The sequence below is a fragment of the Cydia fagiglandana genome, chromosome 3, assembly GCF_963556715.1.
Source record: "Cydia fagiglandana chromosome 3, ilCydFagi1.1, whole genome shotgun sequence".
NCBI classification, from domain to species: Eukaryota; Metazoa; Arthropoda; class Insecta; order Lepidoptera; family Tortricidae; genus Cydia; species Cydia fagiglandana.
In genome coordinates, this window is record NC_085934.1 from 2,654,642 (window position 1) to 2,671,432 (window position 16,791).

At 37.0% G+C, this 16,791-nt stretch overlaps 1 protein-coding gene and 1 long non-coding RNA gene across 2 annotated transcripts in view; one reads left to right on the forward strand and one right to left on the reverse strand.

Annotated features, from left to right (window-relative positions):
* Positions 1–5,755, reverse strand: part of LOC134679871 (uncharacterized) — a 29,240-nt gene extending 23,485 nt beyond the window's left edge. Inside the window, exons 1-2 of the long non-coding RNA XR_010100404.1 lie at positions 5,662–5,755; positions 5,360–5,505 (exon numbers count right to left, since the gene is read on the reverse strand). This is a non-coding gene — a long non-coding RNA (uncharacterized LOC134679871). The remainder of the gene's footprint in view (positions 1–5,359; positions 5,506–5,661) is intronic.
* The window catches only part of LOC134679858 (zwei Ig domain protein zig-8-like), a 645,620-nt gene that overhangs the window by 257,345 nt on the left and 371,484 nt on the right, over positions 1–16,791 (forward strand). The window lies entirely within an intron of this gene.

A 16,791-nucleotide genomic window follows, 5' to 3' on the forward strand; every position in this document is an offset into this window, starting at 1 on the left:
TACGTCATCAGAAACTTAAATTGAATATATTTGAATTTTTCAGTAATATACATCTATTTTTATTTTAAATTAACCTAGCAAAAATAAACTATTTCTATATTTTTTTTATTGTAATGCTTTTCGGTATTTATTCTCAAAAATAACAAACGCAAAAAGAGCTCTAAGACAATAAGACCTTTCTTATTGTCTTTTTGGTTTTGTTGTTTTGGCAATAAGGCAATATGAACATAAAGATTTTGGACTCAATACAAAATCAAATATGATTGCCTTTTATATCATTACTGTCCGAAACGACGTCATGACGTAGCTTAGGAAATATTCTCAGAAATACTTACTACGCGACTTAAATACGCGATTAAGTCCCGTTGTGCAGTTTGATAATGTTTCATAATCGTGAAAGTTTAAATCAGTGATTCTCAGAAATGTTCCCGGGACGGGAATATTCACAGCACATTACTAGACGCAATGCAGCGTAATATTTCGCTGCACGCGGCCCGCGCCCGTTACGTTACAAATGTGTTTCGTTACGGATAAAATATTTACAACGATTCCGTTGAAAGATTTCGTGTATTTACGAAACTCCGTGTTTACTCGTACTTGTTATGTTGTGATTTATTGTTTTTCCTTTCCTTCAAATGGATTTTGAATAAAAGTAACGGATGAGTGAATCTCTGCGGATATTTGTATATGATACTGGCTGAACTGGCCTTACTGGCTGAAGTGGGTTTATTTGTTTTAATTTTGTTGTAAGTGTCACATTTATAATGAGTGTTTATTGTGTTTACGTAGAATTATGTACTCAGAATGCGTGAGGGATAATATCATTCGAAGAGGCACAGTTGCTAGGTAATTTAAATTATGTTGTCGCTTCCGGGAAAAAGCTATTAAGATACTTTTTCGTCATAATTTATTCCTATGACAGAGATATTATTCGGAATGGGTGTAATACAAAGCTTCGGTGAATTATCGTAACGAATAATTTTCCTCATAATTCCAGGGTTGGAATAAAACTTCGTTTTCACGGCAAAGCAAAAATTAATTATAATATATTATGTAGGTAAGCTTTAAGTAGTTGGATTACCCAACTCAGTTCTATTCTTTACTAAATACGAATACCTACTTATCCTCAAAAATGCCTGCCTCGTACAGATAAACTATGAAAATAACTATTGCCTGCGATATTTCCAGACCTTTACGATCTTTGAGCCTTCAAGAAAAGCGTGTAATCCCATCTTAAAGCAGGCAACGAACTTACACCCCATTTGGTATTGCGGGTGTCCAAGTCCATGAGCGACGGTAAATGTTTACCATCAGGCTATTCATCTTCTCATTTGCCTCCTTTATTTTTTTTACTAGCTTAAGTATCCCACTGCTCGGCAAAGGCTTCTCCCCTTAATATTCTTCTTCCTCGCGTTATCCCGGCATTTTGCCACGGCTCACAGGAGCCTGGGGTCCGCTTGACAACTAATCCCATCATTTGACGTCAAGCACTAGTTTTTGCAAAAGCGACTACCTTCTGACCTTCCAACCCAGAGGGATTATTCCGGTTTTCTCACGATAAAAAGCGACTGGCAAATAACAAATGATGTTTCCTACATAAGTTTCGAAAAACTCATTGGTACGAGCCGGGATTTGAACTCGCGGCCTCTGGATTAAAAGTCGCACGCTCTTACCGCTAGGCCACCAGCGCTAAAAAAATACCATAACAATTTAAAATGTATTTAGACTAAAACTTCTCAACTGAATTGCTGAAAGCAATTTCTACGGGCCCAAATTTGAACTCTTTTAATTTCATTAAAAATCCAAGCTCACTGACCTACTTCTGACTCCGATAAATATTACCTAAACCCAATTAACGAACTCCGTTGAGCTGTAAAATTAAAGCAACCCTCTTCACCTTTTGCGTAAAACAATTAATAATCATCATAATGAAGAATTTTTCTTTGTTGTCCTTGTTTTGTTTGTTTGTTTGGCTTTTCCAAAATCAAGCATAATGACATTTTGTTCTGCGCCCGAACCCCTTGTATAAATTTCATTCGATATCGTGACGCCTAGTCCAGGGATCCTCTAGACCGAGTTTAGAGCAATTATTTCATGCAAGCGATGATGCCAAAATGCGGAGGTGCGCGGGACGAGGTGAGCGAAGTCCCGTGCCGTGATTGGTCCGTTCAAAGACACGGACGTCACACAAAGACACTTTCGACTCGAACATGGAGTAAAATTACCGTATGCGTGGCAGAAGGGGGTAGCGCGACTATGTGACTACGTGACGTAAGCATTTGCGTTAGTCATTTAATCTTGAAAAATTTTAGGTCTCTTGTTGGCTAGAAGATGAATGTGTTCACCCTTTAGCCCCAAGTAATTGCTTACCATCAGGTGTTTTGTCTGCTCTTTTTCCTCCTATATCATCAAATTTCAGTTCATCATCATCATCATCTCAGCCATAAGACGTCCACTGCTGAACATAGGCCTCCCCCTTGGATCTCCATACGTGCCGGTTGGAAGCGACCCGCATCCAGCGTCTTCCGGCGACCCTAACAAGGTCGTCTGTTCATCTTGTGGGTGGACGTCATCTTCTCTGCGTGCAATGTGGCCTGCCCACTGCCACTTCAGCTTGCTATAATTAGTTTGTAATATTTAAAACATGCTACACAGCTTGTTTTGTATCTCATGCTAGATTTAATAAAGCCATAATGTGCAATTGTATTACCCATGATAATGTACGATATCTGTTTAGTGTACCTAATAAAGTAAAATACAATAAAAGAAACAGAAGGGACTGAGAAAATGTTTACATATTATAAACAATATCTTGAATTAAGATCTGAGAGTTAGTTACACGTGAACTCTCCTACGAGGCTGGCATCGTCACCACGAGTGTACGAAAGCCTCTATAAAAATTAAGAATAAAAAAAAAAGAAACAATCCCTGCCAATCCAACCTTCCGCCCTGAGAACAAACTAGGCTTTAGAAGAATTCGAGGTCCCGACTCACGTTTTTTTCTCTACTAATAAAGATACCTTAGGTACCTATACTAATAAAGTATCTATCCTAAGGTAAAAACTTATCTTATCCTCTCCGTAACTTCCCGAATTAATGGCTCCACCAAGACGTGGGCTTACTTTTAATTAAACCAGATAGTTTTTTACCGATCGATCCTCAACTTCCTCGCTTTTTGCACAGCGTCCATTTTAATTATGATTTCGTCCAACTTTTGGATTTTATGGAATCTTGAAGTTGGTTAGTTAATATTTACAGTACAGGGGTTTGCTTTGCAGCAAGAATAAAGTAAAGTTCATGGTATAATAATAAACTCCGCCTAGTACAGTCACCTGCAATAATATGTTACACAACAAAGGGCGCAAAAATATCAGATACGATCTTATTTGTAGAGCCATAAGAGCGTGTCACATATTTTTGCGGCCTTCAATGAGTAACATATTATTGCAGGTGACTGTACTGTCTTCCCGTCTTTTCTAGGTCACCTGACTGACACAAGCCTACGTCATCATGCGACAGCGCTATATGATAATATGCGATAGCGCTATATATAGCGGCCATGTTATTGTGACGTAGGCTTGTGTCACTCTGGGAAGAGAAGACCATGTCTTATTAGACTATGGTAAAGTTACTAAGAAATTGTGGGACATGCTTATTCCTAAAGTAACTGTACATTTACAAACAATATATATACAGTGGTATAACTAAACGAAATTAATAACTAGCTTAAATCTAAAATAGGCCCCTGAGGCATTGTACTGTACATTTTATGATGTAGGTACAGCGAGTTTTTGGGCCTCTACTTACTAAGAACATATTTCATAGTAGATAGCAAGTATAGCCTATATATATTATACATTGATATATTTTACCAAAATAAATTAAAGTTTATTTTTCCATATAAAAAATCCTGATAAAACAATGTTTAGTATTCCTTACGGGAAGCATGTAATGTAGTATTGCCGTTTCTACAAATTTTGAAATAGTTAAATATTTTCTCTTCTTATTTCAGCTTTATTACTTTACATTACGGTTAACTTTCAAAAACGTTTCCTACTACTCCAATTTACCACAGATGACGTAAATTTAGACAGACCACAGATTAAAATAGATCGAAACAGACGGGCCACATCAACCGGACAGGAAACCGCAGGTGCTAAGATGCTCTTACCAGTATAAACATTAAGCAACGGGCCCGTTCTTGCCCTGCCCTCATAATAGCGGTATCTCAAATATCAAATAATTAGAAAATTGACATTTAAGATAAATAATTCAAAATACATAACGCCAGCTGATGTTTAATGATTACTTATTGAATGATACATCTTAATTATCTGTGACGCGGTGGGCAAAGTTATGTTAAAGGGCAAAGTTTTGTAGGTACTTTTACGGTAGGTAAATTATCATATTTCGCATGTCATTGATATCTTAAATCGGCAACAAGTGACAACTTTGCATTTTTTTGGACACCACTCCAGGACACTTAGCATACGCTAAGCCTATTTTAAAAAAGATCTTAAAAACACTTGAGTTTTGCACTATTCACAATTTCTATTACGTCCTTGTCAGTTAATAAATAAGTTTTTGGCAAAATATTCATTTTTGGTACAAGCTTTTATCGCCGACTGTACTTTTCTTACGACAGACAACTAATACTCATCGAGACATTTCGAAAAACCCCTAACACAATTAGGTTACGTTGTTTCATCACTGTGTTCCTATGGCCACCTCCTGTCTCCATCATCAGATCAGCTCGATGGTACCATAATATATTGTCATCCGATTTATACATGCATGCATAATTTCAGCTTAATCGGAAAACGGGAAGTGGTTCAAATTTAACTTGCAAGATTTGATTACACACAGACAACGACAGACAACGGTCAGGTGAAACTAAATAAAAGCTTGTAAAAACAGTAAAAGATTTGCCTGCACACATTATTTCCAAGACGCGCACAAAGTGAATTTTACATTTTTATCCTTCATTGTTCACAACTTAATAAATATCCCGAGCCCGACGTTTTCTTTTTATAATAAAAACTGTGACGTCACAAATTTGCAGCTTGTTTCCGTTGCTAGACGAGATTTTCTCATTTCCCTCTAAGTTTTCTAGACGGCCGATTCTGATTTTAAAAATTTGCTACTTTTCATCTGGTTTTGATACGACCAAGTGAGCACCAAACAGCGTTAGCGGCTCTCGCTGATTGGTGCTGACGAAATTCAATCAGAAATCGTTTCACAAAGTATTTCTATCGCACTTATAGGTTTTGTCATTAACTACGTCAGTGACAAAATACGGCCTACGGTAGTAAGCATTGTCCGACGTCCGTAGCCTGCAACTCCAGAGGAGCAACGACACACGCGTTGCCGACCCTGACAATCCGCACCCTCGTTGAGCTCTGGCTACTTTACTCACCGGTAGGAACACAACACTATGAGTACGGTCTAATGTGTTATTTGGCTGCGGTTTTCTGTAAGGTGGAGGTAAGTACTTCCCCAGTTGGGCTCTGGGCTATAACCGCGAAAATCGAAGTTCGCAAATTGCGAGCATTTTTCTCTGTCACTCTAATTACGCCTTCATTGGAGTAAAAGAGAAAGATCCCCACAATTTGCGAATTTCGGTTTTCGCGGTAGCCCCATTGCTCTAGATTTTGTAATGACATCTGCTGCTATGCTGTGCCCTACCACACAAAGCGAGATGACATTCACAGTGCCCATACATCTGTTTTGGACGTAGTTTAAGGACATACCCGGATTCAAAACTTATTAGTGCGCGTGAGATGCTATATAGTGATAACACAACGCAGGGTAACAAAATAAGATCTTACCTTTGGAAATGGGCGTTACGACAGAAGCCTACCGCTGGTTCCATATTATTATCCTGAGTTGGGTGCATTTTGAGATGTTTTGTTTCTAAGCTTTTATTCTCTGTACATGTACAGTCGCCATCAGGTATATCGGAGCGGTCGAGGTGCTTAAAAATATCTCAACACGCACTTAACGCCTTTACAAAAAAAGCGTGTTCAGATATTTGTGAGCACCAAGGCCGCTCCAATATATCTGATGGCGACTGTACATGTTTTGTGGCTGTAACGGATAAATGGCTTTTATCTCACCTTAATTAGATGAAAACCACAAAATTGTTTAAATAGAATCGGCCTCTAAGTAAATAAATCTATTTCAGTTCAGGCTGGAGTAGCGATGTTCGTTTTTTAAGCCATTTTGTCTAGAATAGTGAACTAAGCATTATGGAAATGTGGGACCGGTGGATGAAAAATGAGGGTGCTTTGGGGTGATTCTGGTATTACACTGCTTTCAAAATAAGTTGCTTTAAGTCAATTTGTCAATCGTAAAATCAATAGTATCTTCTTGGCTTTATTCGAATAGATTTCATTTAACTAAGGTATTCATATGTTTTTGTGTCTTTAAGTAATAAATCCGTAAGATTAAACCATTTGAGAAGAACTTATGAACTTTAAATAGATATCGAATGATATTTGTAGTAGGTACCTAATTTGATTTTTCAATAATCAAGCGTATTGTATATGTCGATTGGCTTTATCTCAAAAACAAAGTATGCCACTGAGGGATTTAATATCTGTAAAACGCTTTATTGTCTAGCTGCCTACAGATGAATACTTGTCGAGATAAGTGCATTTATCATTTCTTAAAATAAAGATGAAGCATGCATCCAGACACATAGTGTAGATAGTGTAGCTACTAAAGGGGCCCACTGATTAACCGTCCGCCGGACAGTATCGGCCTGTCAGTTCGAATAAAATTTTGACAGTTCCGAACAACTAACAGGCCGATGCCGTCCGGCGGACAGTTAATCAGTAGGCCCCTTAAGTGGATGCCAGAAGAAGGGCGCGGGCAGGGCAGGCACAGACGGAGATGGCGGGACGACCTAATAGACACCTTTTTAAACAACTAGCTAATGTCGGGAGTCGTGGAAGACAAGGGGAGAGTATTTTGCTCAGCAGTGGGACAACATAAAAAGCTGGCAAAAAATAAATATAAAAAATGGATGGAAGGCCTTTTTATAAAAAAAAACTGTATGAAATAAAACTGGATTTGGAAAACATCTCTAGATTTAGATGTTTTGGAAAAAAAATATTGACGTTCAAATTTCAATTTTATTGAAAGATCGCATATTTTGGAATTAGCCCAAGTCCTCTTTGATAAATTAGGTGACGTGCGAGGTACAGTAATTTTAGCGGTGCATTTTAAGGTAGCTATCAAATTACCTCCGTGAGTTGAGTAGACATGAATTATGTACCTGGATAGAATATTTGATGTGAGCAATAAGTAAAGGAAATAAATTTATTTTGGTTTTTGGCTCTAGAATAGCGTAACGGGGGTGGCTTTTTCATAACCAAGCGAAATAATATTGTTGTCGTATAAACCAAGCGCTCGGCCAGTCATACCTAACTCCAATAACTTAAAAAAATGGATAACCATTTGCATGCAAAATTTCTCCAAGAAACATTAGGTCTTATCCTTGCCTATCGTGCAAAAATATCTATAAAATCGAATACTTGTTTTTTTTTTATATAAGTCGGTTCGATTCCCGGGTGCATCAACTCAATTTTTAATAATCTTTGAATGCAATTGTTTCTTTAAAATAATAAAAGTATGTTTCCTTTAAGCTAACTTAAGGTTTTAAGATATATAGGTAGGTACTTTTCCTCCTGTGCCCATTATTTTTTTCCACACTGTATAGAACTTGTAGAAAACGACAAGTATTCAAATTCCGAACGGCCGTTCGACACTCATGTAAACAAGCAACCGATCGTTAACCCCACCGAAGGCTTTAAGGGCCCGACACATTATGTAAATGTGGTCCCAATGACATTCGCACAACGGCACGTTTCCCGTAGATAATTTTGTGGGTCACGGGGCGGGATATTAGGAGTAGCCGGATTCTAACTTTTAAAAATGCCTTTGAATTGTTTGAATAATGCCTATGATATGAATATAATTTTGTTGTCAGTGTATAGTCGTTCGATTCCTAACTGGCCCCAAACGTCGTCCTTTGTATATTCTTAAGTAAAATGGTACGTCCTACTACCTTCATTGCATGGTCACTTTAACTGGTTATTGAACTACATCTACTATGAAAATTGCAATAGGACTGAAAATGAACGAATGGAAAAATAATTTGCCATTTCTCGTTTGGTCCCTCTACCACAGAATAAATATTACAGAGTGCCGGCGAGTCGTACGCTACAGAACCAGTCTAAAATGTGCGCACCTACATTTATTTTTTTTTGATCGTTGGACTAGCCCGCGCTATGCCAATTAGAATTTATACGATCCTTTTTTGCTGATAATGGCACGTGCGGTTTTACTTAACAATAGACAAAGGATTAGTCGTTCTGGGCCAGTTATGAATCGAACGAGTATACATTCGAATTGGCCTGTTCCTTTCGGTTAACATCACATATGGCAATTAGCTTTCAGGCCCCGTAGACAAAACTCTCCGTAGCGAACGAAACGCAACGGTCACTGTCTCACTAATATGGAAGAGTGATAGAGAGACACAAAGCGATTCGATGGCGAAGCGCGAGCGATCGTCACCTTGGCTAGGCCGCCAGAACAGCAGACGAGGAAATATAGGGCAATGCCTGTATATGAGGGTAATGAAAGGGTAATTCAGGCCGATAATTCGCAACGGGCACTAAGGTTAATGGCCGTTGGGCTTGTACTTGGCGAGTTCCCGTAATAGACCGTGTGACCCTTTTTCGATGACTTCTAAAGGCTGATTGAGGTTGTGTTGTTCGAATAATTCTCTTTATTTTTGGAAAGAGATATTACCCTAGATATTAGCCTTGATGTTCATTCTTTAGGTACAGTCGCTATCAGATTTATTGGAGCAGCCAAGGCGCTCACAAATACCTGAACACGCCTTTATGGCGTTAGAGTGCGTGTTCAGATATTTTTGTCAACCACCATAACATAACAAACCTTATCCGAGGGTTGACTGGTAGAGAATGCCTCATAGCATTAATCACGCCTTTTGTACGATTGTATTTTCTTTTATGCAATATTAAACAAATAAATAAACCTTCATTTTCCTTTTAAATAAATTATATCTAAATCCCACAGATTCCAATTCCTTGATGTAATCAACGACTTTAATTCCGGCCAAACAAGATACAGCATTGTAACCCTTCGTATTTTTGGCTAACTTTTAATTGGTTTGTCTCAAATGTATTGAATAACACACGGAAAATGGATTAAGGTTTAATTAGATTGAGATTAGAAATGCCATTCTGATTTTACAATTTGTTAAGGGTTTGATAAAAAACAATATAGCACCTTTACCATTTTTTTTAGCATTGCTTTATTCTAAACTAAAAATATGGTCAAGCGCGAGCGGTATACCCACATATTTATCTCTATAACTTATTAGTTTTGTCTACCTACATGTATTATTGTGATATACCGGATGTGGCCTGTAACATGAGCAAATAATTAAAACATGGTTTGTACTCCTCAAACGGTGAAACCTTTTTTCAACAACTTTAAAAAATTGTGAAGTATTTAGACTCCCTATTTTTCATACAACATAAATATTATCTTCAATGGACGCCATCGCCACGCCATATCATTGTGATTTGACTTTGCTTGTCACGCCTTAAACATAACAAATTTCGCAATACATTGCGTCTTAGAATAAACTTTAAAGTGTACCTATTAAAATCAAACCACAAGTTATTTTTTAAAGTCGCTGAACAAATGTTGGTCAGTATGAGGTGTACTGCCTACAGTTTAATTTTTTGCTCATAGTACAGACCACACCCGGTATATACTACACTGTGCTATGGCTTCATCTCACTCGTCCTTCGGCCCATCAGCCGATATATCGAAAACGTCTGTAGAGTCCTTAAGTTGTTCATTATAACAGAATACCGATCTAGGGTAAAAACACAAACAAAGCAAACAATGGCGACGAGATGAAGGGCGAACTTATCTTTTTTGTTCTATTTGGACGTTGATTGAAGTACAATCTCATTATTAATAACTACGAATAAATATCTAGGTAAATACCAAGAAAAGAAGCAAGCTAAGGAATAAACAACATTTGTACTTTTTTTCTTGCAAAAGTTAATTAACAAAATATTCATTTTTTTGTTTATTGAATCTCTTGAATGAACGAAACTCTCTTTGAAAATAAAAAATATATTATTAAGTTTGCTATTGCGCGAAATTCAGAAAGTGATCCTATGTGTAAATATTTGTAGAACAAGCTTATGTATTCCTAATATTCATCATACAATTTTTGATTACTACATAGTTAGGTCAGGCAACGAATGCTCAAAGAAGTTGTAGAGGGATATGCTTGGAACACAATTTTCGACTCCGTAATTTTGCTTGAGCTTGTCAGAAACTATGCATCTTAGCGACATGGCCACTTATACAAAATGAAAGTTTATTTAATTTGTTACAAGTTTTATTTAGTCAAGTTTTTAGATATCTTGAATCGTTTTTGAGACTCTTGAAAGTTTATTTAGGGCTCTCAAATTTAATTTTGATATCTACATCAGTGAAGCTGCTAGGCCGTATTTGGTATCGTATTCGTATAAATTGGGGATGCTGAATTCATTCATGTTATCACACTGACACATTCCGAAATAAAAACTAAATTGTGAAAAATATTTTTTTAAACTCCGTTTAGTTTCAGTTTGTCATGCGACATCCAACTGCTAATTGGTTACATTGTATGAAATGTATTGTATGAATATTACATTGTATGAATAACACACTCAATGCGGATTAAGCTTTAATTCAGTCTATATTAGAGAGAAAAATACAAACAAAGCTAACAAAAGCGGGACCGGCGTGCTTATCTTCTTTGTTCAATTGTCGGCGCTAAATTGTAAGAGAAAACAGCACTTTTAGTTCTAAAATAAACGCCAAAGTTTGTTATCTTAGCATAGTGTGTTTGAAAAGAATGTAAGGAAAAACTACCGACGTTACTTCGTTGTTCGTACAATACAGATTAGACACTAATAATGAACTGTATCTGTATTTCCGAACCGATACGACCTTCAACAAAAAAAGCGTACTCCCATTTTAAAGGAAACGCACGCACTTGCAACCCCTCTGACTGTCTAGTCTAGTTCTCGAGCGCGACTCCATACATCAAGCGCGACTTCAAGTATGGACTCGCGCGCGAGAACGTAACTTATGCTAGACCGCCTGGTGTTACAAGTGTCCATAGGCGATGATATTTGCTTAGCGATAGACGATTTGTCTCCTTGTTTGCCTCGTAGGTCATAAGAAAACACACTGCTTATCTAAACTGTCTATAAAATACTCTTTTCATTACTAGTTAAAAGCATAACTTTTTATTACACGTACCCTATTGAAATGTAACGTGAAAAGTTAAGTAGTAAAACTAAGTTTTTAAAGTCCCTAATAATGTTTAACTTACCAGATATCTGCGAGAACTCCTAAGTTTTATAACAAGTATTAAAGGTAATGTTTTCAATTTGAAAGTTACTCAGAATATTACGTATAGTTTAACATGTGAATAAATATACTACCCATTTGTGCTTTACTTTAGCGATGAAGTTTCTTGTTTTAAAACAATGTTGTTTTGTATAATGGGGTATTTTCACATGACAGTAAATATTGAATGAGTAGCTAAATTAAAGTATACAATATATATACAGTGGTACAACTAAACGAAATGAATAACTAGCTTAAATCTAAAATAGGCCCCTGAGGCATTGTACCAAGGATGCTGGCGGCATTTCCCCGCTGTATCGCAATACTGATACGTTGTGCGAGGTAGCCGCCAGCTATTCGGTCACCAGTTACGTCAACCAGACGCTATGTTTAGTTAGTTCCACTTTTACCTGGCAGTAGGTATGTTATGTTGTGGTCACTTATCGTACGTGACATGACATACAATATATATGAGGCTTCAAGAAAAGAGCGTACTGTCATCTTTTATAATGGCAACGTACTTGTAACCCTTTTGGTGTTGCAAGTTTAGTGTCCATGAGCATAATTGCTCAGGCGGTTTATCTGCTTGAAAACGCGCTGTTTATCTAAATGAATGGGCTGTGCTCTTTCCCGTTGACAGATTGAGGGCCATCAAGCCCCAACTTTTATTAAGGCTTCGTCTGTGCTAACGAAAGTAGTTACTAAATAAAACTACACCTTTAGTTTTATTAGCAAGTTTTTGTGTTAATCTACATTTTGGGTTACAACGTGATTAGGTTTTTACATGTGCCTAAATAGTTTGACTGGTTATATGTGCAGTGTGTGGGAAGTTATCTAATTAATCTTACGAAAAACATTTTCATGTAAAATGTTGCCAAGACGAAACCGTATGGCTCGCCTGTCGAAAAGTTTTCAGATCTCTTGTAGACACGCGTATTCGGGAAACGAGATAATCACGAGATCTAGAAACGATATAGAGATCAACTAGATTTACATTAGATATCGACTAGATGTGACTTGGATATCTAAGTCATAACTTGTCGAAATCGTTCAAGAGGACCTCCAGAATCGCGGAAACGTCAAATTTGACATATCTATCTTGTCGAAATCGTTAAAGAGGACCTCCAGAACCGCGGAAACGTCAAATTTGACATATCTATCTTACAAATATCTTTAAATTATCCATATCGTAACTTGCTGAGGTCTAGTAGAGATCTAATACATTTTCCGAATCGAGCCGAGAGCCAAGCTTCTATCACTAGAAGCACTAACTTCACAAACTCTACACCTTAGTCAAAATGTGTGGCTTGGCCGTTTCATTACTACTGAAACTATTGTCATAGAGAAATATAGTAAGACAAGAGTGCTCACTCCATACATCAGTTTTGGTACCAAAAATATTAGTATTTTCATAGTCGACATCTAGCATCGAGTAGCGGAATTATCAGTACTGCTACTTGACAATAGATGTAGCGGCGACCGAAATTACTATGAATTACTTATGCTTAACAATTTTCAGCTAATATTACAAACGGATTAGCCGGAACTCTATTTTCAACTCCTGCTTCTAATATTAGTTGTAAATTGTTGTTCAATACAATTTTCGTCGAGAGACATCTAGTATCGAGTAGCGGTACTGATAATTCCGCTACTCGATGCTAGATGTCGACTATGAAAATACTAATATTTATGGTACCAAAACTGATGTATGAAGTGAGCACTCTTGTCTTACTATATTTCTCTATGCTATTGTATAATAATAAATAAACAATAGTGAATAAATTTAGAAATAATTTAAGTCGTGCTGTCGTTCTACGTTAAGCTAACTATAATACTTTATATCTTCTTCTTCCTGGCGTTATCCCGGCATTTTGCCACGGCTCATGGGAGCCTGGGGTCCGCTTGACAACTAATCCCATGATTTGACGTAGGCACTAGTTTTTACGAAAGCGACTGCCATCTGACCTTCCAACCCAGAGGGGAAACTAGGCCTTGTTGGGATTAGTCCGGTTTCCTCACGATGTTTTCCTTCACCGAAAAGCGACTGGCAAATATCAAATGATATTTCGTACATAAGTTCCGAAAAACTCATTGGTACGAGCCGGGGTTTGAACCCGCGACCTCCGGATTGAAAGTCGCACGCTCTTACCGCTAGGCCACCAGCGCTTACTTAACTATAATACTTTATATATTGTGTAGGTATTCTTCTAAAAGCATAATCCATTTTACAGTGCTATAAATAGCCCTTATCTGTGCGAAGTTAATTAAAATGCTACAGCTGTGAAGGCTAAAGGGTGTAAATAAATGGCCCGAAGTGAATACCAAGTCGGCGACATCCGTCAAAGTCCATTGCCGATGATACTACGGTTCAAGTATTCACACCAGTAAGTATTATAACTGGAAGAAATAACATATAAAACTTATTTAAACTTTCACGATTATTACATATTATTAAATTTACAAAATTGCAAAACGTTCAAGCTGAAAAACAAGACGTAGTAGTAGTAAACAAGTCAAATAACAGCAATTGTTATAGGTATCCAATAAAGCAAAGAAATAGAGTTTAATACTTGTTTATAATGTTATTTTGTTCCTATAAATACATATTTGGATTTTGCATAGAACTTGGCACTCATTTAGATCTCCATTCTTTTTGCGGCGAACCCCACAGCATAATTTTTGTATTGAACTTGGCTCTCCTTTTTTACATTTATGTTTTTGATGGGATATCAATACTTTTTGTAAAGAAAACTAGGCAGGTATTGAGATTTAATGTTTTTTCTTGTGTTTCCGCTGCATGTTTTTTACTTCTGTTCTTTGTATTAATTATGTGGTGCCAAACAACCGGCCAACGACACACCGTTGGCCGGTTGTTTAGCGCATATTACAGGTTTTTTGTATGGGGACTATTTTTTAACGTTTTTTATTTTTAGATTTTTTCCTACGCTTACACACAATTACCGAGCTGGATTCCAAATTTCATCCTTCTAGGTCATCTGGAAGTAGGTTAGGTTTAGGTACTATATGTCAGTCACAATAAAGAAGAAATTTGTATGGGGATCCCCCCTATTTTTTTTTTTTTGTTTTTAGATTTTTTCCTACTCTTGCACACAATAACCGAGCTGGATTCCAAATTTCATCCTTCTAGGTCATCTGGAAGTAGGTTAGGTTTAGGTACTTATATGTCAGTCACAATAAAAAATGTTTTTTTTTGTATGGGGACCCCCCCTATTTTATAACTTTTTTTTATTTTTAGATTTTTTCCTACGCTTTCACACAATAACTGAGCTGGATTCCAAATTTCATCCTTCTAGGTCATCTGGAAGTAGGTTAGGTTTAGGTACTTATATGTCAGTCACAATAAACAATGGTTTTTTTGTATGGGGACCCCCCTTATTTTATAACTTTTTTTTATTTTTAGATTTTTTCCTACGCTTTGACACAATAACTAAGCTGGATTCCAAATTTCATCCTTCTAGGTCATCTGGAAGTAGGTTAGGTTTAGGTACTATAAGTCTGTCAGTCAGTCTTAAAATTTACGACTTTTTGACCTTCATATCTTTATAACCGTTTGAGCTAACTTCATGAAATTTGGGCTTCTAGATGTCCTTATGGATATAATTAAACACACGTAGTTTTATGTGTTTACGTTAAAGATGTTTTGAGTTATAGAAGGGTCAAAAGTGGCACCAAGTGGTTCGTGTAATATTACACTTGGCGCTGGCTAGCCAGTTCCTTTGCTTGAACTTGGCTTGACACGCTGCCGCGTGTCTAGATACTGTTTATATCTTTACTGGAAAGCTACGCGATGAAAATTGTTAATAAATATGAGAGGCCATTTTTTTATCGAATTTACTCCAATATATTTTGGATGCGTACCTTGGAAGACATTTATTTCAAGGTGGGATGATATTTTACTTTCAGTCGAGACAAATGGACCAACAGCAAAATATTTATTGAAAGAACTTCCGTTGCCGGGCGTCAGACCGTCAACATCTCCTGAATATGTCTCGTAGAGAGACGAAACACGTGTCGAGTATTGTTCTTTTGGTGGTGGTTTGTTATATTTGCGTATTTATTTTTGCGGTGGGAGGGTGGGAACATTAATTGAAAAAAATAAGCAAATAAGTATAACGGGTTGAATAGCACATTATCTTTTCGCGGGTGAGCAAAGTAATATTTTGGTTTTAATTAGCACCCATAGTACAAGCTTTGCTTAGTTTGGGGCTAGGTTGATCTGTGTAAGATGTTACCTATTATTTTTTATTTATTATGGATAAACTAACGCCTGATTCTATTCATTATTTGATGACCTGTATAAATAACAAATAACTTTGGTAAAAGACCAAACTCCCGACCTGCTTTCAAGAAAAATACCCGCTCCAAAGCCGAGACTTCCCCAAACCTACATTTGCATCTCGGCCGCGCGAAGTTTGCCCGAAAGAGTCCGTATCAGAAGTATAAAGTTCCACTGTCAGATGCATGCAAACATTTGGAAAGCAAACTTGACTGTAAGTTGTCTTGCTGGACCAGGGTTTATTGCGATTGCTGGACTAGCTGACGAGTCAAATGACCAAGGTAACTACAGTGTAACTATGGAACTTGCTAACTATGTAAACAAACCGCCATATTGAAATTGTCACTGAATGATGATTTCAATATGGCGGTTTGTTTATGTACCTATGTATGTACATAGTCAGCAAAGTTCCTTAGAATGACACTTTAGTAAATATACGTATCGGCACTACTATGAAAAAAAACTCGTATTTAGTCAATCAAAAGAAAAAATGTGGTATCTATTTATGGAATGCATACAAAATTACTTTCACCTTTGAGTAGTAGTGTGAGATACGAGGTTTTTTCGAAGTATGCCGATATGATAATTTTCGTGATTAAAATTGGATGACATTCAGGGTTAGGACAGGATTACTAAAACAAGGCTCGCATATAGTTATACCACATTATAATCGTAAGGCGAGAATATAATTGTGATTTTCGGAAAAATACGTAGGATGTCCTCCTGGAGCTGGCTCCGACCTCCATGTAGTAAAATTGCACAGTACAAAAGAATGCACAACACAATTATGATTTATCATAGCTGTAAAAGTACATACTCATTACATGTGTTTATGAAAGAATTCCATTCATAAAATGGGTATGCTTTTATGCAATGCATATCGCCGTATATACTCCACTTCAGCAGAACACCACATAGCTACATCACCTTACTCGGTGTAGTAATCCGCAAGCCAGAATTAGCCGGCTCAGCGGTGGAACACAGATTTTAAATCTAATCTTCTAATTATAAGGGTCTCGAAAAGGTTAACGGGAGTA